Source organism: Babylonia areolata, chromosome 1 (assembly GCF_041734735.1).
Source record: "Babylonia areolata isolate BAREFJ2019XMU chromosome 1, ASM4173473v1, whole genome shotgun sequence".
Classification (NCBI taxonomy): domain Eukaryota; kingdom Metazoa; phylum Mollusca; class Gastropoda; order Neogastropoda; family Buccinidae; genus Babylonia; species Babylonia areolata.
Genome location: NC_134876.1, coordinates 6,558,131 through 6,583,130, shown reverse-complemented (window position 1 = coordinate 6,583,130; position 25,000 = coordinate 6,558,131).

Below are 25,000 nucleotides of genomic sequence, written 5' to 3'. Positions count from 1 at the left end.
AGCCAGATGTACTGACGTCCCACACAGTTCTTGGAAAAAGAACTTGTTGAGTTCAGTGTTTGGCCCGGGTACATGGACTTCCCTTGGAAGTTGTTTGATTACTATTGTCATTATCGTTAGTGTTACTATTGTTATTGTTATCATCACCATATGATCATTATCATCATCAGTAGCAGCAGTAGTAGTAGAAGTAGTAGTAGTCGTAGTAGTAGTAATAGTAGTAGTAGCAGTAGTGGCGTCAGCAGTGGTAGTAAGAATTTTTTTTTTTTTAGTCTTCTGTTTATACATTTATACATTTGATTTATTAATTTATTCATTCATTTATATTGATTTATCATATATTATTTCGTTTTATTCTATTTTCCATCAAGGCCTGACTAAATGCATTGCTGGGTTACGCTGCTGGTCAGGCATCTGTTCAGCAGACGAAGTGTCGCGTATGTTTGTTTGCCAGAAGGCAGTGATGTCTCCTTGAGTAACTGATCTGAGTAGTAACTGTATTAGCAGCAGCAGCAGCAGCAGCAGCAGTAGTAGTAGTAGTAGTGGTATCATTGTTATCGTCAGTTTTCTTCTTCTTCTTCTTATCATTATCATCATCATTATCGTTACTGTTATCATCATCATCATCATCATCATTATCATCATCATTATCGTTACTGTCATCATCATCATCATCATCATCATCATCATCATCATTATCGTTACTGTTATCATCATCATCATCATCATTATCATCATCATTATGGTTACTGTCGTCATCATCATCATCATCATTATCATCATTATCGATCAGCCGCCGTGGCGAAGTAGTTAAGAGTCGCGAACTGACGACTAGTTGGAGGCTTCGGAAGGTGAGGTATGCCTTTAACTCACTCAGTACGGCCAGTCCTCTCTTCTCCTCTACACAGACCCCTCGGATGTCCAGTGGGTGTCTGAATGACCCAGCCTTTAGCTTCCGTCGTCAGAATTGTGGTATTCTTTGTCAACATTCACGTCTTCAGTATAAGAGCCTTCCGCTTGCAATATTTTGATGATGGTAATTGGGGTGAAACGCTGTTAACGTCGTCTCTTTCGCCGTTCGTATGGAGAGAGTTAAACGTGCAATGGATGACAAGGCAGTTCACACAGACTCATATGCACATTTAAACACAAGCGTATCTCCCTCTTCTTCTTCTTCTTCTTCTGGTTATTATTATTATTATCATTATTATTATAATGTTTTACGTCTTTCTTTTTTTCCCCCCTTTTTTGCACCCCTCCAACTAACTATCATATACACACACGCACGCACAGGCATATTCACATTCGTTTGTGGTCTATTAAAAAAAAAAAGAAAAAAAAAGGGACATGTTTTCCATGCATGCTTTCAGTTGGACTTCGTTTATCACTCAAGAATCTTGCTTCGTCTTAAACTCCGGTCCTCAGTGCGGCCATATAGCCATCTGATGTGATTTTTTTTCTTTTCTTCTTCTTTTTTGTTTTGTTTTGGTTTTTACATGAACCGACAGATATCTTCCTATTTCTCTTGTGTTAGAGGGATAGAGGTGAGAAAGAAGAAACAATGGCTTGTAGAGAGCGACAATGAGACACAGGTAGACAGGGACACACACACACACACACACATACACACACATACACAAACACACACACACATACACACACACACATACACACATACACACACACATACACACACATACACACACATACACAAACACACACACACATACACACACACATACATACACACACACACACACACACACACATACATACACACATACACACACACACATGCACACACACACACACACACACACATACACACACACACATAGACACATACACACACACACACACACACACACACACACACACACACACACACACACAATTAATGTTGTTATTTATATTTACATTGTTGTAGGTTAATACTTGTTGATATGCATAAATTATACATATTCTCCTTCCCATGACACCTCATTCAATACACACCACAATCTCTTTAGACCTTTTCCTTATAATATACTTTTCCTCTGATACATAAAGTGAATACTTTTTTACACTAATATTCACATGCATTCCCTTTCCTTTATCCACTGATTTACTCCTTTCCGTCTAAAAACACTTATAGTGAATAGACGTTAAACTGAAGATAAAACACACACATACACAAACAAACAAACACATATGCACGCAGACGGGCACAAACACACACTCACACACGCGCACGCACACACACACACATACAGAAACACACGCGCGCACACACACACACACACACACACACGCGCGCGAGCCGGCGCACACGCTCGCACGCACTCACACACAAATGCACACACACGTGCTTGAAAATAGGCGCAATGGTTTTGGATCAAAAGTACTTTCGGAGCAAATAAGGGTGACTCAGTACTAAGGCAAATTAAAAAAAAAAAAAAAAAAAAAAAGAGACAAAAAAGGACATGAAATAAAAGAAAAGGAAAATACGTTAAAGAGACATACATACATACATACATACACACATACACACATACATACATACCATTAGTGTCTTGTTACGTAGGAGCAACAACATCATCATCATCATCATCATCATCATTCCCTCTTGTTGTCCCAGAAGGTGGTACACACAAAAAACAATGGGTTCTTTGGCTTCAGGCCACCCTCCCTCATTCGTTCTGCACATTTCAAGCTTGACGAGGCAGTGCAGAGAAAAAATCTGGCTGGAGTGTTAAGTTCTTTCTTCTTCATCATCAGCTCCACTATCACCTTGCCTCCCACCCACCATATTTATCTCCAAAGCACATACCCCTCCACCCCCCCCCCCCCCCCACCCCCCCCGCCCCCCCCGCCCCGCTTCCACCCAGGAACACATCTGACCCCCTCCACTCTCATAATCCAAACCACAGCTAGCTGTTTGGCGGGGTTTTTTTTGTTTTGTTTTTGTGTGTTTGTTTTTTTTCGATCGGAGGGGACTGAGGGAATCAGTTGTGTGTGTGTGTGTGTGTGTGTGTGTGTGTGTGTGTGTGTGTGTGTGTGTGTGTGTGTGTGTGTGTGTGTGTGTGTGTGTGTAGAGAGAGAGAGAGAGATGTTTCAGATATGAGTGTGTGTAATTGAGTGTGTGTTTGTGTCTGTGCGTGCGTGCGCGTTCGCGCGTACGTGTGTGTGTGTGTGTGTGTGTGTGTGTGTGTGTGTGTGTGTGTGTGTGTGTGTGTGTGTGTGTGTGTGTGTGTGTGTGAGGTGGACACAGAAACATAAGGGAAAAAAAAACAAACAAACTGGGATAACGCTAAGTGTTTAAATTTTAAAAAAACATGATGAACAATTATTTCTCTACTGAACCCAGTCTTTGCCTTACCGAGTTTGGCGCCTAAAATAGCAATACACAACAAACAAATAAGTGATCAAATCCTCAACCGCAAAGAAAAGAGGACACACACCAGTACTTTAAACTACCCATGTGCAAATTTTCGCCGTACTGTTCGTGCACAGCTTTTAACAAAAGATAGAGACTGACAGACAGACAGACAGACTGACAGACATACACTGAGGCCAAGAGCAGAAGAAACGGGAAAGGTAAGGAAAGGAAAGGAAAAGAAACGGAACGAACTTCTGTTTCACCGCTGAGGGTAATGAGATAAGCAAATGTGCATGCTTGTGTTTTTCCACCAGTATTATGGTGAGGCAGAGAGCAGGAAAGGTAGAGAGACTGAGGGAGAGAGAGAGAGGCAGACAGACAGACAGTTAGAGCGTGAGTCAGAGAGAAATAGAGACAGAGAGAGAGAGAGAGAGAGAGAGAGAGAGAGAGAGAGAGAGAGAGAGAGAGAGAGAGATCATACCTACATTTTGTGGTAGCATGGCAAAAACCTACATGGTTAGAATGTAAAGATCACACACACACACACACACACACACACACACACGCACGCACGCACGCACGCACGCACGGAGAGACCCATATAGACACACACAGACTGACAGACATAATTATGCACAGACACGACAAAAGAAAAAAACAAAACAGATCCAGAAACCCGCCAACCATCATACCTACATTCTGTGGCAGCAGGGTAGAAAAAAAAAAGAAAAAAAAAAAAAAAGAAATCCTGCAAGCGTGGCCTGCATACATCTATCACTCTGGCACCTCGCCACGTTCGTTTGCTCTGCTCTGCAAAGCTGACAATGCTGTCTGTGGGACTGCCATATTCCGTTAATGAAGTCATTTGGGGGGGGGGAGGGGGTGTATGTGGAAGGGGGGTAACGTGTGTGTGCGTGCATGCGCGCGCGCGCGCGTGTGTGTACGTGCGTGTGTGTGTGTGTGTGTGTGTGTGTGTGTGTGTGTGTGTGTGTGTGTGTGTGTCCATCTGTGTGTGTGTTGTGGGAGGGTGGGGGGGGACGAGAAGGAGGTGGTGGTTAAGGTCTTGGTGGATAAGGATGGGTAAAGAGGTGAAGCGGTTTTGCGGTGAGTGAAGGATGAATGTGGGTGAAGTGTGGGAGGGGGAGGTAATTGAATGTGTGTGTGTGTGAGGTGTGAGGGGTGTGTGTGTGTGTGTGTGTGTGTGTGTGTGTGTGTGTGTGTGTGTGTACTTGTGTGTGGTGTGCGTGTGTGGATAATGATGATGTGTGGTTACTATTGAACTATAAGCAGTCCTCCTTCACTCCCATCTCCTCCCAAGCAAATGTAATGTTGGGCTCAGTTGAACGGGTAATATTGTAGGCTGTCACAGCTCTAGGTCCTTTGCAAAACACATAGTATTCTACACTACACATTTACATCAATGTTACACACACACACACACACGCGCGCGCGCGCGCGTGATTTTCATAACTATTAAGAACTGTGTTTACCTACATCTGTTTTTATTCCACCATCATGTTATATATACGAAAGGAAAAAGAAAGAAAGGAAGAAAGAGAAAAAAAAGAGTTGATTTTAGTGATCTCTTGACTGACGCCTTTCAGGTGACATTGTTCTAGGCTTGAATCTTGGGTTAGTGACGGTTGTATTGTTTGAGGGAGTGAGTCCTATCTGGGTAAGTTCGGTTAGCTTTAAAAAAAAAAAAGAAAAAAAAAGAAAAGGAGTTTGATATAATAGAGAGAGAGAAAAAAAAGAAGAAGATTAATATATGTAACCAAACAATATGCCGCACATAATTATAGCACCAACCTCACTGATCAGAACGGAGTCTTGCTAAAGGAAAAGACATCGTCGAAGCTGTTCTGTCTGGCACTACAGCCACCAGTGGCGCTGTGAGAAGGCATAGAAGGGCAAGCCATTACCTGCAGAACTCTATGCGGCACTTTGCCTTGGGTCAGGTTCTGTTATCGTCAGCAAGGATGGAGGTCGAGGACAGTCGATGGTTCATTCACGCACGAAGTGTGGTCTCTATTCTGTTCTCTCTCTCTCTCCCTGTCTCTCTCTCTCTCTCTCCCTCTCCCGCCCTCTCTCTCTCCCTGTCTCTTGCCGCCCTCTCCCCTCGTTCTCTCTCTCTCTCTCCCTTTCTCTGTCTCTCTGTCTCCCTCCCTCCCTCCCTCTCTCTCTCTCTCTGTATCTCTGTCTGACTCTGTCTCTGACTGTCTCTGCCTGTCAGTCTGTCAGTCAGTCAGTCAGTCAATCTGTCTGTCTGTCTGTCTGTCTGTCTGTCTGTCTCTCTCACTCTCTCTCTCTTCTACAAACACACACACACACAAACATACACGTGTGCACGCACACATGCACATACACACATGTGCGCAACACGCACGCATACATGAATGGAAACACCAACCAAATAACCCTACAACCTATAGACGTAACATTGATTTCGGCAATGCTGAATTAAAGGTATGAATGAATACATGAATAAATAAAGATAAACTACACACCAGCACACCAACGTATCTTTGTCTGAATCTTCAAATGTCAATGGCAGCACCAAAGGGCAAAACATAAGGGCCTCTGTGAGCAGATCACTGATATCCGTTCTGCACCATTGTTATCACAAGCAAGGAGAGGGGCAAAAGTCAATAGCTTACACACGAAACACACACACTCTCTCCCTCCCTCTCTCTCGCTCTCTCTCTCTCTCTCAGGTCAGACACACAAGAACTCACCTTGACATGAAGGTTTTCCAAGCACGCCCTATATTGTCACGTATGCTAGTAGATACGCAAGCACGTACACACACAGGCACAGACAGACAGACACAGGCACACACATACATACGCATGCACACATACGCTCGCACGCGCACACATACGGCACGTATGCCCACACAAATATGCCCACACATATAGACACACAAATGCACACACACACACGCGCGCGCACATATATGCACATATATAGTACATAAAATACGGATCCAGCGTTCTTCAGTAAAGTGATCTTCAACTGTACGTCTTTCCACTTTAAGTGATATTTGATTGAGTTAAGTCACAGAGGAAACATTACATTTTTTTTTTAAATGGGCACCGTGTTTTGAGGCTTATTGTATATTTCTTCTACATCCGTTGAGCTGTTCAGAAAGGACTCTCATGCCATTTAACTCTCTTCATACGAACGGCGAAAGAGACAACGTTAACAGCGTTTCACCCCAATTACCACCATCAAAATATTACAAGCGGAAGGCTCTTATACTGAAGAGGTGAATGTTGACAAAGAATACCACAATTCTGACGACGGAAGCTAAAGGCTGGGTCATTCAGACACCCACTGGACATCCGAGGGGTCTGTGTAGAGGAGAAGAGAGGACTGGCCGTACTGAGTGAGTTAACTCTAGCGTCTGATCAGTTATTGTCAGTTAAACATTTTTTGAAATATTTCCCACAGCCATTGAGAACGATACATTTCACAGCATAGTTACAAATATCTTATTCACAGACATCGAGTATCCACGGTTGTTTCTCAGGAAGGGAACTCTCGCATTGACGTCAGCAAGATGTCTCAGCCAGACCTTGTAGAACAGTTCGCTGAGGCCTTTGAGAGAGAATTCGATGCACTACAGCCCAGAGACTGTGCCACAGAAAGATGGGAAACGCTACGAGACATCATGCACCGCATTGCTATGGCCACCTTTGGGAAGAAAACCGCGAAGTTCCACGACTGGTTTGAAGCCAAAATCATCAGAGATGACTCCCAGTATTGAGGCCAAGCATGCTGCACTCACCGAGTACAAACGGTCACCCAGTGAGAAGAACCTGCAAATCCTCAGGGCCGCCAGGAGCAAGGTTCAGTTTAACGCCAGGCGATGTGCAAATCAGTACTGGCACTGGGGCCAACACAGAGCAAGACTGCCCCCCTCAAAAACTCCACTGGGGAAGTAATCAACAATTCCAGCCAGCAGATGGAGAGATGGGAAGAACACTACTCCGACCTCTACTCCACAGAAAACATGGTGTCCAACTCAGCCCTCGATGCCATTAAGTGCATGCCGGTCATGGAAGAACTTGACGCCGAGCCAACTGAGGACGAACTCAGCAAGGCCATTAACAGCCTGACATCAGGCAAGGCACCTGGCAGCGACGGAATTCCCCCAGACCTCATTAAACACTGCAAGACTACTCTTCTGCATCCTCTGCACACAGTCCTCTGTCAGTGCTGGAACGAGGGAGCTGTACCGCAGGACATGAGGGACGCCAAGATTATCACCCTCTACAACTACAGATGCATCTCACTTCTCAGCATTGTAGGCAAAGTCTAGGCTCGGGTCCTCCTAATTCACCTGCAGAAACTGGCCGAACGCGTTTACCCGGAATCGCAGTGCGGTTTTCGAGCAGAGAGATCCACGGTAGACATGATCTTCTCCCTTCGCCAAATCCAGGAGAAGTGCAGACAGCAGAGGATGCCCCTGTATGTCGCATTCAACCAAGGCCTTTGACCTAGTCAGCATAGACGGCCTTTTCAGGGCTCTTCGAAAGATTGACTGCCCCCCCCTCCCCTCCGCAAACTACACAGCTTGATTGAGTCCTTCCACTCCAACAGTGTGCAGTTTGATGGTAACCTCTCCAAGCCCTTCGACGTACGAAGCGGTGTCAAACAAGGCTGTGTCCTCGCCCCAACCCTATTTGGAATCTTCTTTGCCCTTCTCCTGAGACATGAGTTCAGCACAGCGCAAGAAGGGATCTACCTGCGGACCAGATCAGATGGCAGGCTCTTCAATCTCGCCCGCCTCAGAGCAAGGACAAAAGTCCGCGAAGCCCTCATCAGAGACATGCTTTTTGCTGACGATGCCGCAGTTGTGACCGACACCCAGCGGGACTTGCAGTCACTAATGGACCGCTTCTCCCAGGCCTGCAAAGATTTCGGTCTGACCATCAGTCTCAAGAAGACAAATGTCCTAGGCCAAGACACGCCATCTCCACCAGCCATCACCATTGATGACTACGAGCTTGAAGCCATCCATCAATTCACTTACCTTGGGTCCACCATCACCGACAACCTCTCCCTTGACACCGAAATCGACAAGAGGATAGGGAAGGCAGCCACATCATTTGTTTCCTGTGTCTTTTAATTAGATTTCAGGCACACACACACACACACACACACACACACACACACACACACACACACACACACACACACACACACACACACACACACACACACACACACACACACACACATGTAAAATTTTACGTGTATGACCGTTTTGTTTTCCACCCCGTCATGTAGGCAGCCGTGCTCCGTTTTCAGGGGTGTGCATGCTGGGTATGTTCTTGTTTCCATAACCCACCAAGCGCTGACATAGATTACAGGATCTTTAACTGACGTGCGTATTTGATCTTCTGCTTGCGTATACACACGAAGGGGGTTCAGTCACTAGCAGGTCTGCACATATGTTAACGGGGAGATCGCAAAAAATACCCACCCTTTACCCACCAGGTGCCGTTACCGAGATTCGAACCCAGGACCCTCAGATTGAAAGTCCAACGCTTTAACCATTTTTCTGTTGTGCTTAGTTCTAACAACAACACCTGCCTATTCTTTTTTTTTTTTTTTTAAGTTGGTCTTACGGTTATCTTTGTTCCTCAAATCAGTATTACGAAAAGCCAATGTTCAGCAAACTGTTAAAACTAATGTCATAATGACACTATGTCATTTTTAAACGCGTCAGCTGAGACCTTTGTAGGCGGTATTATATCTATGTTGAATCAACATAGCCCTGATAGTCTCCATTGTACTGTATGGTTGCGAGGCATGGACACTGACGGCCGAAACTGAAAGGAAGATCCAGGCCTTCGAGAACAAATGCCTGAGGAAGCTCCTTCAAATTCCCTGGATCGAGCACAGGACCAGTGAACATGTACGGAGCAGAATTGAGAACCTTGCTGGACCTCAGAAACCTCTCCTTTCAACTGTGAAGAGACGCAAGCTGATATGGTTTGGACACAACACTCGACACACCAGCTTGTCCAAAACAATCATGCAAGGCACCATCGAGGGCGGGAGAAGAAGAGGAAGACAGCGGAAGAACTGGCATGAGAACATCAAACAATGGACCGGACTCCACACACGTGAGCTGCTGCCAGCGGCTGCCGACAGAGACAGATGGAGAAGGGAGGTTGCGTCTGCGGTCCTCAGGCTTCCCCCAACGACTACTTTGTAGTTATGGGTCTGAGGTGAGGGTGAGGTGAGGTGAATCAACATAGGCAAAGCACAAAGTTATAGAAGTGACTCAGCCACAAGGCAGGGTCTGCTGTGATGGGTGGGCATCAGTACGGCTTAACATTGATGGTTCTGTGTGGAGGTGTGAAATCATGATCACTGACGTGGCAGTGAATATTAAAAGGTAAAAGGTTACGACAGATTCGTCAGAACAGAAAAAAATGTTATACTTAAAGATGATAAAAACTGTTTAAAATGTTTCCTCGTCATCGTATGACATACATCTCCCCTCTCCAGCCCCCACACCCCCAAATATTATTTAGAAAATAAAAATTGATTAAAAATAATTAAACAACTAAATAAAATAACATCACAACCTCTCCTCTCTGTCTGTGTCTGTGTCTGTCTGTCTGTCTATCTCTCAGAGCAGAAAAGAGGGAAGGGAAACGTGGCTTTAAAACACTGAAACATAAACTAACGGTATACGTGCATGTGTGCACACACTCAACACGCACTCGTACTCGCACGCAAAGCCTCCAGAGCAGCACATCTGCTGAGCTGGGAGGGGATCTCTTTTCTTCGCCCTTGTGGAAAAGTCCTCTCCCAGTCAGCATGCAAGTAAATCCTTTCGCTCCAGTTCTCAGCATCCAGGCCTTACCTCTCATCTTCAGCAGACGTGTATATGTATCGTCAGGCGTGGCATCGTTGATGAAAGACAGGATTTTTTGGTGTGTGTGTGTGTGTGTGTGTGTGTGTGTGTGTGTGTGTGTGTGTGTGTGTGTGTGTGTGTGTGTGTGTGTGTGTGTGTGTGTGTGTGTGTGTGTGTGTGTCTGTCTGTCTGTCTGTGTGTGTGTGTGTGTGTGTGTGTCTGTGTGTGTGTGTGTGTGTGTGTGTGTGTGTGTGTGTGTGTGTGTGTGTCTGTGTCTGTGTCTGTGTCTGTTTCTCTCTCTCTCTTTCTCTCTCTTTTAGATTTGTGTGTGTGTGTGCGCGTGTGTGTGTGTGTGTGTGTGTGTGTGTGTGTGTGTGTGTGTGTGTGTGTGTATGTGTGTGTGGTGTGTGTGTGTGTGTGTGTGTGTGTGTGTGTGTGTGTGTGTGTGTGGTGTGTGTGTGTGTGTGTGGTGTGTGTGTGTATGTGTGTGTGTGTGTGTGTGTGTGTGTGTGTGTGTGTGTGGTGTGTGTGTGTGTGTGTGTGTGTGTGTGTGTGTGTGTGTGTGTGTGTGTGTGTGACTGAAAATGCACAGTATCAGATATGTGTGCTGATTCTCACAAGAGCCAAAAATGCCTTGGAGGAACGAAAGAGTGAAGAAGGAACGAAAAGGGGAATGAATGGACGATTGAATGAATGAATGATAATGAATGAACGACAGAACAGGCGAACGAAAGAAATGAATGCACCAATTAAGCGACGAATGAATAAATGAATGAATGAATGACAAAACAAGAAAGATAGAAAAAGAAGTATGGGAATGAAAAAAACAACAACAACAAAAAACAACAACAAAAAAAAAACAAAAAAACAAAACAAACGAGTACACAAATAACAACAAGAAAAAGAAACTTTCAAAGAGGAGATCAACTGAAGTTGTAATAAGGCGAAGATTCAGAAAACTGGAAGCGACGGGATTCATGCAGCGAGATGGGAATGGACTTCAGCATTAAAAACCCATTGGCGTTACAAAGTGTGATGATGGATACCACAGCCGCAAGCTGGTATCATTTGCTCCTACCATATGTATCTGTTTTCGTGAATAATGTTGGCTGGTTGTTGATGCCCGCTTTGATTTAACATATGGCTCAACATTTCGGTGTAATATATGGCTCAACATTTCGGTGTAATATATGGCTCAACATTTCGGTGAAATATATATGGCTCAACATTTCGGTGTAATATATGGCTCAACATTTCGGTGTAATATATGGCTCAACATTTCGGTGAAATATATGGCTCAACGTTTCGGTGAAATACATGGCTCAACATTTCGGTGTAATATATGGCTCAACATTTCGGTGAAATATATGGCTCAACATTTCGGTGAAATATATGGCTCAACATTTCGGTGAAATATATGGCTCAACATTTCGGTGTAATATATGGCTCAACATTTCGGTGAAATATATGGCTCAGCATTCGCTTTGGTCCTCTAGCATTCACGTATGTTACTAAGAAACTCTTCCTACTATTTGAAAAATTCCACACTTTTATAATTAAGATATATTTGGTTCATCAAGTACACACAGTGCCAAAGAATTACAGAGCATCCATATTTGGCTGATATGTTCACAAGTTATCATGCTTCGTTCTGCACCATGGAAGGCGTGTCCTACCTACATGTGTCATGCTGCTGTCTATTCTGTTGTCGCCAAATGAAGGTAAGATTGTAGCGACATCATGCAGTTAATCTACAACTACCCTCTTACATGCACATTATACATTTGTTTGTTAGAAATGATAATTGCGGTCCTATGTGAATGTGTTCTCCACCAATCCATCATGGTAATCCAATCGAATTTGTGCAGCTGTCACAGAATTAGTGTTTCCAAGTAAGCGGTGGGCTGCAGAGGTTAAAAAAACCAACAACAACAAATGGCAGGGATTTCCAGCCGGTGGTTTTGTGGCAGGATGACATACTAGAAGGTTAGGGTTCCAGATGTAATTCCATCCGTCGTTCGTTCCATTATCCGTTGTTCACCGAAACGCCAGTGGGCCAGAGATCGAAATGTACATAATAATAATAATAATAATAATAATAGATACTTATATAGCACACTATCCAGAAATCTGCTCTAGGTGCTTTACAAAAACGCTTTTGTCAACATAAAACGTTATATCTATGTTACATACACACACCAAAATGTGACTACGCACACACACACACACACACACACACACACACACACACACACACACACACACACACACACACACACACACACACACACACACGCTGCATACATACATTTTAACATACATGTGTATCAAACAGCTACCCTAACACATACGCACACATTGGCAGACACAAACTTACATAAACACACGCACACACAATACACATTCATATACATGCATGTAGTTATGTACACATACATATGTATACACACATAGTCAAGCACAGCTAACGCAAAGGAAGTGGACCTGCCACAATTGAACTTATTGCTGAGGGAAAAGGTGAGTTTTGAGACGAGATTTAAAAGATGCGAGGGAATCAGAATGACGGAGGTTATCAGGGAGCTTTTTCCACGTGCCTACCATGATTTTCTTTTTCGTGTTCATCCAGGCTTCCCTTGAACAGACAAGATACGTTTTCTGTTCAACATCGCCTCCATTACAATTTCACATTAAATTCCACAGCAACAAAGCAGAATAACATTTTACACCACCTTTAGCGATGGAGGCAATACATATACATGTATAATAACAATTTACACCACCTTTAACTCTCTCCATACGACGGCGAAAGAGACGACGTTAACAGCGTTTCACCCCAACTACCATCATCAAAATATTGCAAGCGGAAAGCTCTTATACTGAAGACGTGAATGTTGACAAAGAATACCACAATTCTGACGACGGAAGCTAAAGGTCGGGTCATTCAGACACCCACTGGACATCCGAGGTATCTGTGTAGAGGAGAAGAGAGGACTGGCCGTACTGAGTGAGTTAACAATGGAGGTAATACATATACATGTATAATAACATTTTACACCACCTTTAGCGATAGAGGTAATACATATACATGTATAGTATGGTGACAGTTTGCAAGGGCCTACCATGAATGTTTGTCTGCCCAAATCATTCTTTCCTCAACATGTTTAATTTCCTTGGTTGACTTTTTTGGGGCCTAAACTATCCCAGTTTGCCAGAACAACAAGAAGCTTCCAACGAGGAAGTCAGCTGAAGATGTGAGGTAAGGATAAAAAGAAAAAAACCCAAAAAAACTGGAAGTGACTGGATCATGCAGCGAACTGTAAATAGAGTGACCATTAAAAACCCATTGCTGGCACAAGTATGATGATTGTGATTGGCACCAGAGCTGCAAACTGATATTCCTCACACACACACACACACACACACACACACACACACACACACACACACACACACACACACACACACACACACACACACACCACCTGTATCTGTCTACGTAAATAATGGGGGTTGGAGGGTCCGTGGTTGATTTAATTTAATTCATGGCTCAACATTTTCATTTAAGCTTTGACTCAACATGCACCTCGGGGTTCCAGATAGAATTTCAAATGTCGCTATTTCCATTATGTGTTGTTTACAGAAACTCTGGAGATTGAGATGCCTACATTGTAGGTTTAGCTACCCAAGGTATTCTCCCCTAGACATGTTTAATTCTCGTTTATTTGTTGTTTTACCTGAACTGACCTAGTTTGCCAAAAACAGTCACCGTAAAATTGTTCAGTGTTTTACAATGTGTTGTTTGGGTTGATTGCTTTGTTACAGGTTTCCATATTAATCAGATCAGCAATGATATAAGAATGCACGTAAGAACAAACGAATGAAGAAGGAACGGAGTGGCGAATGACCGCTTGAATGAAAGAAGGAAAGGAGGAATGAAGGAAGAAGGGAAGGTAGTAAGGGAATGAATGAATAGGACAGTCCTTTCAGAAAGCAACAGACAAGAAAGAAAGAAAGGAAGGAAGGAAGGAAACACGAGAACAGTAAGGACAATAAAAAAAGAGAATAAGTACAAGAAGAACTCTATGAAAAAAAGAAGCATCTGAAAACGTGATAAAGCAAAGATACAGAGAACTGGAAGGGATGGGCATCAGACAGCAAGTCTGGGATTGGAATCATCATCAAAAACCCATTGATGGCACATGTGTGATGATTGTGATTGACACCAGAGAGCTGGTATTCCTTACTCACAACATCTGTGGGTTTAGGGAGTGCTTTCCGTAATTTTTTTTTTTTTTTAATGAACTTTTTTTTTTTAATGAACCTTTTTTTAAAAATTTCATTTTTAACATTAAAAACAGAAATAGTGACATACGACCAGAAAAAAAAAAGCAAAAAGGCTAAACACCACTATTTCCTGATACTAAGCATATCATTTGATATCCATACAAATGCATATAAACCCACATACATGCACACATACGTACACATGCACACACATACATACATACACACATTGTTACAAGCATATGAATTTATAGACATGCACACAAACGTATCGGGACCTGTATTCACGTATTTTCATCCACTGATGTTTGCATGTAATGTATATAATAAACGTCATAGAATAAAGCATTCATACCTTATTGCATGTTTCAATAATCAATGTTGTCCTTTTGTTTTATTTTGGTTATTCTTCTGTATTTCACTCATGCCCCTAGAAATTCTATGCGGCAATATGCATGTGTTAAACGAGTGATAGGTGTGTATAATCAGATTTTTTCCTCCTCAGATATCACTCGTTCCAGACAATATTGCCAATATTCACTGAAGAAAAAAAGGGAAAGAAAGAAAAAAATGATGCATATATAAGAAGAAAGTGCAGTGATTTTAACATCATTTCTAAATGTTAATCAAATACTTGTATGGAAACCAGTTCAGCGTAAATTTATTAAAAGACATATTCACAAGCGAGATATGTTGTTTTTTTCAGTTTCATATGCACGTTTCAGATATTTTCTGAAATGATTAAGTTGTTGAATTGTGTTACTGACTTTGCATTTGTAGATGAAGAATTTGGCATGGACTATAATCATGTCAAGAGTTCTATCAGACCTGAATGCGCTATCGTGTCCAAATATAATGATTCTTTCATTGAATTTTAAGAATTTTGCTTTTTTAGAATTATCATTGATAAGTCTTTCAAGCATATTCCAGAACACATGTGTAAATTCGCATCCCAGAATATATGGTATATATTTTCCCGATCTTTTCTACAAAAATTACAAGCTTTCCGTAATTTAATCTGTGACTCAACGTGCGGCTCAGGGTTCCATATGGGATGTCATCTGTCGTTCCTTCATCTGTTGTTTACCTTGTTTACCAAAACGTCAGAGATTGAAATGCACATGCCCAGCGTCAATGTTTGGCTGCCTAAGCTATTCCTTCCACAACATACTTTTATAAATATATATATATATATATATATATATATATATATATATATATATATATATATATATAATTACCCTAGTTCGCCAGAACAAGAAGAGAAAGAAGCTTCCAATGAGGGGATCATTTCAAGCTGTAGTAATAAGGTGAAGATACATAAAACTGGATACGATCGAGACCATACAGGGAGCTTGGAATGAAGTCGCCATCAGAAACCCATTTATTGCACAAGTGTGATGATTATAGCAAGAGCTGCAAGCTGATAGCCCTCACTCGCAATAATCTGTATCTGTTTACTTGAACGATGTTGGTTGGGGGGTCGGTGCTTTCTTTCATTTAATCAACGTGTTTAATTTCATCTTTGGAGCGCCTTGCGCCGCAGGGTTTCAGATGTAATTCCATCTGTCATTCATTCCATTATTATCTGTTGTTTACCGAAACTCCCGAGATTGAGAGATGCGGATGAAAACCGTGTGTGTTGGGCTACCCAAGCTATTCCTTCATCGACATGTTTAACTGTTGTTTATTTGTTGTTTGTTTGTTTGTGTGTGTGTGTGTGTGTGTGTGTGTCTGCCTGAACTACCTTCGTTTGCCTAAACAACTAGTTACTGCATTTTTTTTTCGATGATATATTTAGCTTGGATTATTAAGTTACAGAACTGTTTACCATTGGCAGTTAATGGAATCATTCACAAATGATATAGTTACTGTTAAATGTTGTGTTGTTGTTTTGTGTGTTTGTGTGTGTGTGTGTGGGGGGGGGGGGGTGTTTTTTTTTTTGTTTTTTTTTTTGGTTGTTGTTGTTGTTGTGTTGTTGTTTTTTTTTTTTTGTGGGGGGTGCAGAGGGGGCGGGGGTGTGGGGGGTGGGGGTGTTCTTCGGTGCTATATTTTGCTTAGATAGTTAAGTCACAGATTACCACTGGCATTTAATGGAATCAGTCAGAAATGATATAGATTATAGTTTTCGGCTGGTTAATGATACGCCTCAAACAAAACCACCGGATGGAAACTAGCTTGAAGGCATCATTTGGATTCGTCTAATTCTCAGCGACTGTCGCTTTTGGTTTTTGACCCGGTGTTTTAACCCGGTGTTCGGTTGTCTCTGTGTGTGTGTGTGTGTGTGTGTGTGTGTGTGTGTGTGTGTGTGTGTATGTCTGTGTGCCCATGGTAAACTTTAACATTGACATTTTCTCTGCAAATACTTTGTCAGTTGACACCAAATTAGGCATAAAAATACGGAAGGAAAAATCAGTTCTTTCCAGTCATCTTGTTTAAAACAATATTGCACCTCTAGGATGGGCAAAATAAAATAAAATAAAAAAGAAGCCAAATTATATGCAAACTGCATTTACTGTTATATTTATATTTTTTGTATTTAAACTTGATACTTTGATCTGGTATTCTGACACAACAACAAGAGCAGTCATTATTATCATTTTTTTGTTCAAACAGGAACTTCTTTTGCTAAGCATGGAAGTTTTATTTATTTTGCAAACGTTTTGGTGCAGATAGTAAAAAAAAGGAAATTACTCTGTAATTAATGCTAGGGAACTTAATTTGCTTTAAACTGATCTTTCTCATCTTAAACATTGCATTTTGAAATTATACTCAAAACATAAAAAGCTTGTGTGTTTTACTCTCACTGTACAGGACTTTCACTATGTTAATTCGCCCAAGTGTCTTTTTCGGAAAATACTAAAATCAGTATGACGAGAGGACTTTACAGATCTATTGGCTGAGCCCTGAAGGTCATGGGCAAAAATCAATTGCGTACACATATTTATACACATTCAAAGCGCGTGCTCATATTCTTGGCGAACGCGAACGACGCCATTTTGTTTCAAGTTGTTGACCTGCCCGTTCAATCCTATATTCAATGGACAATACACGATAACATGTGATGGAAAGTTGGAGGAGACCGTTAAATATTTATTCAGAGAAAGATTTGTGAACGCCTCATCACTTACGGGATTATGCCCCAAACTGCCATAAAAATATCCATAGAATCAGTTGGAATTCACAGTCAAAAATTATAAACCATGCGAGTTAATACCCTTGAACTGATCACGATGAAAGGAAAAAATTTCCAGTCTTGACTTTTCTAAAAATGAAGTCCTTTTCACTTCATACGACGTTTAGAAGTACTTGTACTTGGCTCTACATGTTATTAGTTTAACAAAATACTAAATTAATATCAACTTTAAAACTATAAAACTAAAATGAACATAAAAGAGAAATTTAATCGACCATGTCGTACTACATTCCCGGCGGGTGTAACTAAACTTGTACATCTATCTAGATCTAGAGAAAACGGCTAAATGTTGCAGTGTGATTGCGGCGATAGCCACGTCTCCTTTACCGCGGTCTTATTTTATTTTATTTTTTTTATTTTTTTATTTTTTTTATTGCCCTTAAAGATTTTTTGAATGTCCAAGATACACCAGAATAATATGATTTAAACAGCGTTCTCACTGCGAATACTGCAATTGATTTATAGCCCTTTAAAAAGTATGTTCAAATATTAAATTTTAGAACGTCAGTTAAGGAGCCACAATAGTGTAATGGGTAAGACAGTTTCTTCTCACCCGAACACGCGGGGTTCGAAACTGATTAGGGCTTTTATTTTATTTTTTATTTTATTTTTTTTTTAACCTCAAGCTTTATAACAAATACAGAACACATTTTAACGATTAGATTTTTTTTGATTTTTTTTTTTTTATCACAAGTGAGTCTTGAAGGCCTTGCCTCTCTTGTTTTCTTTTTGTTTTGTTTTTTTCTTCTTCTTTTTTTTTTTTTTACCGCCGATGAAAAGAATTTCTTGAATAATCGAGATATGTCAAGAAAACATGATCTGAATGGTGTTATTACCTCAAATACAATTATATTTTATTGCGCTAAAAAGACCCGTAGCATTAGATGTTAGATTTGATCGACTAGTGACGTCAGATGTGGCGTAGCGTTGGGGATAAGACTATAGATACTTGTTTCTTCTTCTTCTTCTTCTTCTTTCTATTACACGACCAACGTCGACTTGCCGATGACTGTCGTGGTTCATGCATGCTGGGTATTTTCGTGTCTCCATAACCCACCGAACACTGACATGGGTTACAGGATCTTTAACGTGTGTATTTGATCTTCTGCGTGCGTATACACACGAAGGGGGTTCAGGCACTAACAGATCTGCATATATGTTGACCTGGGAGATCGGAAAAATCTCCACCCTTTACCCACCTGGCACTGTTACCGTGATTCGAACCCGGGACCCTGAGATTGAAAGTCCTACGCTTAAACCACTCGGCTGTTGCGCCGGTCTGAACAGATCATCCTTGGTTTAATCCACGTAGCAGGCCTGATGTTGGTTGTTTCTTTGTTTGTTTGTTTTTATGATACCAAGCTTATCAATGCAAGACCAATTCAGTTTAACGATTTTTATTTACCCCCCCCCCCTTACCCCCCACCCTCATATGATTCCTTTACTGGATCCAGCGTGTGTCACAAGTGAGTCTTGAAGGCCTTGCCTCTCTTGTTTTTGTTGTTGTTGTTCAACGTCTTATTATCATTTTTCATTTGTGTGCGTATGTGCATGCGTGTGTCTTTGTAACTCTATAAGAGAGAGTGAGAGAAAGAGAGACAGACAGACAGACAGATGGACAAACAGACAGACAGAGACAGAGAGAGACTGAGACAGAGACGGACAAATCGAAAGAGAGACAGAAGAGACACAGGGACGCAGTGAGAGAGAGAGTGCACGTGCAGTGTGTACCGGTGAATGCAAGTTTAACGACTGTGCAGCAACAAACAAGCACAGGAAAATCATTCTGTCACCCACCCCACCCCCTCCTCCTCCTCCTCCCGCTTCCCAGCCCTTTCCTCACTCCCGCCCCTTTTCCAAATCCCCTCCCCCCGCCCCCCCCCCCCCCCCCCCCCCAGCCCCCACTCAAGCCCCGAAGTTTGTGCCGATTTCAATAACAGACAAGGGAGAGAAGGAAATATCATTCAACAGCTGTTAATTTTGGGGAATGGAAACAGGAGATCGTTGTGGGTGGGTGTAGGGGAGGTATGGGGATGAGGGGGGTGCGGGGTGGGGGTGGGGGTGGGGGGCAGGTCAGTGGGAGAGGGGAACGAAGATGACATGGCTGTCAGTTATTGCGACGTATTACTGACAATTAAAAATGTGATAGCGAAAATTTGTTTCAGATACTCTCTACCCCAAATGGTAGCAACCTGGTCAGCAACCTTGTTGGGCCCCAAGAACCACTGCTGGCGACTGTCAAACGACGGAAGATGGCATGGTTTGGTCATGTCATACGACATAACACTCTCTCCAAAACCATCCTGCAAGGGACTGTAGAGGGAGGGCGCAGACGGGGGCGGCAGAGAAAGAGCTGGTCCGACAACGTCAAGGAATGGACCAAAATGACGATGCCTGATCTCCTCACGACAGCTGCCAACAGAACGGCGTGGCGAGCTATGACATCTTCCTCATGTCCCCCCAACGACCCCAGCGGTCAAGGGAATGATGTGATGATGTGACCCCAAATGACCTGACCCACTGGTAACTTCTGCCGTCACCCTTTCCCTCCCCATCCTCAGTCACATGACCTTCCAACCACCTTTCACCCCTAGACCCCCACCCCCACGCACCCTTACACTCCTTCACAGTTGTCCCCCATCCTCTTCCTTGTGAAAGCAAGGAAATAGCCCCCCACGCGTGGGGAGGTGGTAACCAGTCAGGAAATACGCTGTGCGGGCTATGCAGTGCAGCGCTACGGTGATCATTCATTTGTTGCTTGTTGAACGGGCGCAATAGCGCTGGACTTTCAATCTGAGGGCCCCGGGTTCGAATCGCGGTAACGGCGCCTGGTGGGTAAAGGGTGGAGATTTTTCCGATCTCCCAGGTCAACATATATGTGCAGACCCGCTAGTGCATGAACCCCCCTTCGTGTGTATACGCACGCAGAAGATCAAATACGCAGGTTAAAGATCCTGTAACCTATGTCAGTGTTCGGTGGGTTATGGAGACACGAAAATACCCAGCATGCATGAACCACGACAGAGTCATCGGCAAGTCGATGCTGGTCGTTTAGAGGAAAGAAGGAGAAGAAGAACGACCAGGGCAACGGTGATAGATTGGAAAGATTAGTAAACTGTGTGAACTGACTGCGTATAGGGGCAGTTAAGTATAATACAACACACACACACACACACACACACACACACACACACACACACACACACACAGAGTTACATTTTGAACTGTTCAATTGTTGCAAGGTGATTAAGTACAGGCAATGAGGCGGAGTGAGATGGTCAGTTGAGGGTAGGGGACAGTGAGTGACGGCTACTTCAGCGTGAAGAATAGACTGGAGAGTTTGATTTTGTTTGAAATACAGTCTTCAGCGATTGGCATTTGGCTTTACGTAGCAGAATCAGTTAGGCATTGGACGAGTGATCAAGAGTTCGATGCCGTTATTTAGGCAGCGTGTTGAGCCATCGGGACAGGCATCATTTTCCAATGTACCTCACTGCACCCTGAGGTGATTTCCATTGCGGAAGGTTAACTCACTCAGTACGGCCAGTCCTCTCTTCTCCTCTACACAGACCCCTCGGATGTCCAGTGGGTGTCTGAATGACCCAACCTTTAGCCTCCGTCGTCAGAATTGTGGTATTCTTTGTCAACATTCACCTCTTCAGTATAAGAGCCTTCCACTTGCAATATTTTGATGACGGTAATTGGGGTGAAATGCTGTTAACGTCGTCTCTTTCGCCGTTCGTATGGAGAGAGTTAAAAGGACTAAAGGAGAAGGTTGGGCCCCAAACACAATGTACATACCCCGATGGCTGTGAAAAGCTTTGGGACTTTCATATTTTTAACGGGGTATATGCTGATAACTTTTCTGTTTATGTTGGGAATGAGGTGCGGTGGTGCAGTGAAGGCAGGCAGGTGGTGTAGAAGTGTGTGGTTGTGTTAGTGAACCTGTGCTGATGTTTGTGAGGTGAGTGTGTTAAGTGATGTGTCAGTGTGCTTATACCTTGTATTGGTTATTTTTTCATCTCTATTCTTACACTATTCAGTTTCGTTGCTTTCTTTTGTTCTTATTGCATTTCCATATAATTATTTTGTACACTGCGTTGAGCCTGGATATTTTCAGGGATTTGCGTTTTATAAGAATTATTAGAAAGCATTATGATTACGAGGAAAGAAATATGTTTGTACATTTGAGTTTGGTAGGCTAAGTGTACGGATTTCATTTGTACATTTGGACAGAGGAAGAACAACCCTGCATCGTTTGTCACACATACTTCTCTGCACTCAAACATTGCAGGTAAACTCTCGCTTTTTATTATGCACATTATGAAGACAAAACTGCACTGTTTGTAAAATCAAAACCCAACAAGCGAACGCGACACACTCAAGACATTGTGCAGCTGTCACCAGTCTGCGCAGTGTCGTTGCACAATCAACATTCCTCCAAACGGGTAGGTCACTATAACATTTTGCTGCTGCAGCTTCTCATTAGCATAAACAGGGTCAGGGTCACAGACAGCCTTCAATTCGGCAGTATATTTATGTGGGCTGCACGGATTGAAAAAAAAAAAAAAGCGTAGAAGAGGCTTGTCTCTCTTATTGATGTGACTGTCTGCAGGGAGTAATCTGTCCTTGAACCTGACGGCCTAACGCGATGGTCGCGTTGCTTGACGTCTTGAATTTCAATGGGGTTGTCCCTGAAGACAAGACCTTGGAGAGGAGAGGAATCCCATTCACGTTGATTTTATGAACTCTACGTGCATAATGGCTGCGCTGAAAGAGCCAGACGTGTATGGAGAGAGAGAGTGACGGGAGACAGAATGACAGATATATACACGGGCACACACACACACACCTACCTAAACACACACACACACACACACACACACACACACCTACCTAAACACACACACACACACACACACACACACACACACACACACAGAGTGCACTTATACGCACACAAACATACACACGCATATCACATTCACAGACACACATGCTCAGAGAGAGAGGGCGGAGACCTGGCTTTAGCTGTGCCAGTGCACGAGCGCAGAAACGAGGTTTACAGGCAGATACACATCACAAAGGAGACATGGGGACCCAGCACTTCCTGTCTTTTCGTCTGGGGTGCATCAGTCTCCGCTCTGAGAACATGCGCCAAATACCCCGGGTACGGTGGTCGAGTGGTCAAAACGCTGTATTCTCTCACCCTAGTTCCTGAAGTTCGCTGCCCGGTTTCGGTTCACCAGGTGGGTGAAAGTTGGAGATTTTTTACGATCTCCCAGGTCAACATATGTGCAGACCTGATATATAGTGCCTGAACCCCCTTCGTTTGTATACGCATGCAGAATATCAAATACGCATGTTCAATATCCTGTAATCCACGTAAGTGTTCGGTGGGTTGCGAAACCATGAAAATACTCGGCATGCATCAACTACGATATATTCCTCAGCAAGTTGATGTTGGTCGTGTAATGGAAAGAACAAGAAACATTAATCATCGAGCCACTGGTTTATATTCTTCTTTCAGAATTTCTCTTTATTACATTTATGTTTTTAAACATATATTGTGCTGCCGTGTTATAAATATAACAGTAAATGCAAATTGCATATTATTAGGCTTCATTTTTTATATTTTTTGTGCCCATCCCAGAGGTGCAATATTGTTGTAAACAAGATGACTGGAAAGAACTGAATTGTTCCTATTTTTATGCCTAATTTGGTGTCAACTGACAAAGTATTTGCAGAGAAAATGTCAATGTTACAGTTTACCATGGACACACAGACACACACACACAGACAACCGAACACCGGGTTAAAACATAGACTCACTTTGTTTACACAAGTGAGTCAAAAATAAGTGAACAGGAAAACTAGAAAGGGAGAAAAGGATGAATGAAAAGTCTGAAACAAAAGGAACAAAACAAAACTGAAGGCACAGTGTCACAAACAAAACTACAAACATACACACTGGCACACACACACCACACACACACACACAGAGCCCACGTGTGAGTTTGCTTTGTCCAGTCTCGTGTCGCTGACGCCGAGGCAGAAAGCTTCATTACACCTGCGGTATTTTCTGTGTAGGCGGTCAGGTGTATCAGTGTGTCCTTGTGTTTGTTCCCCGCTTTCTGTGACCCCGCCTTTCTTTTCTTTTGTGTGTGTGTGTGTGTGTGTGTGTGTGTGTGTGTGACCATGTCCATGTGTCACTGTCTCTTTGTTTTCCGCTCTGTGTGTGTCCCCATCTCAAGATTAAAAGACTACTTTATTGTCTAGACACAAAACAGAAATTCCTGTTTGATATATGCAAAAAAAAAAAAAAAAAAAAAACAAAAAAAAATCCAAAAACCCACAATAAAATAGTGTGTGTGTGTGTGTGTGTGTGTGTCCCTATGTGTCTGTGTCTGTATGCCCCCAATGCATTCCTATCTCTGAGCCTTCTTCTCTTCGTGTTTCAGTCTGTAAATGTCACTGATTGTATATGAGTCCCCCCCATCTGTGTGTGATATTGTCTGTGTGAGTGTGTCCTTTATGTAATCCTTGTCCATGTGTACAACATGTCCCTATATGTCCCTGTATCTATAACTTCGTTACTTCCTTCTCTCCTCTTCTCTACGTTTCCCCCTGTCCCGCTGTGTTCCTGTACATGTTTGTGATCTGATCTCTGAGTGTCCTCGCTTATCTCTACGTCTCCCTGTTCCATGTGTACCTTCTTCTTCTTCTTCTTCTTCTGCGTTCGTGGGCTGCAACTCCCACGTTCACTCGTATGCACACGAGTGGGCTTTTACGTGTATGACCGTTTTTACCCCGCCATATAGGCAGCCATACTCCGCTTTCGGGGGTGTGCATGCTGGGAATGTTCTTGTTTCCGTAACCCACCGAACGCTGACATGGATTACAGGATCTTTAACGTGCATATTTGATCTTCTGCTTGCGTATACACACGAAGGGGGTTCAGGCACTAGCAGGTCTGCACATATGTTGACCTGGGAGATCGTAAAAATCTCCACCCTTTACCCACCAGGCGCCGTCACCGTGATTCGAACCCGGGACCCTCAGATTGACAGTCCAACGCTTTAACCACTGGGCTATAGCGCCCGTCCCATGTGTACCAGTCTCTATGTGTCTCTGTCTCCATACCAATGGCTCTGTCCTTGACGCCGACTTTAAAACTGAAACAATTTGTCATAATAAACACAAACTTAAGAGACACAAAAGAAGAAGAAGAAGAAGAGAGAGAGAGGGAGAGAGAGAGAGACAGAGAGAGACAGAGAGACAGAGA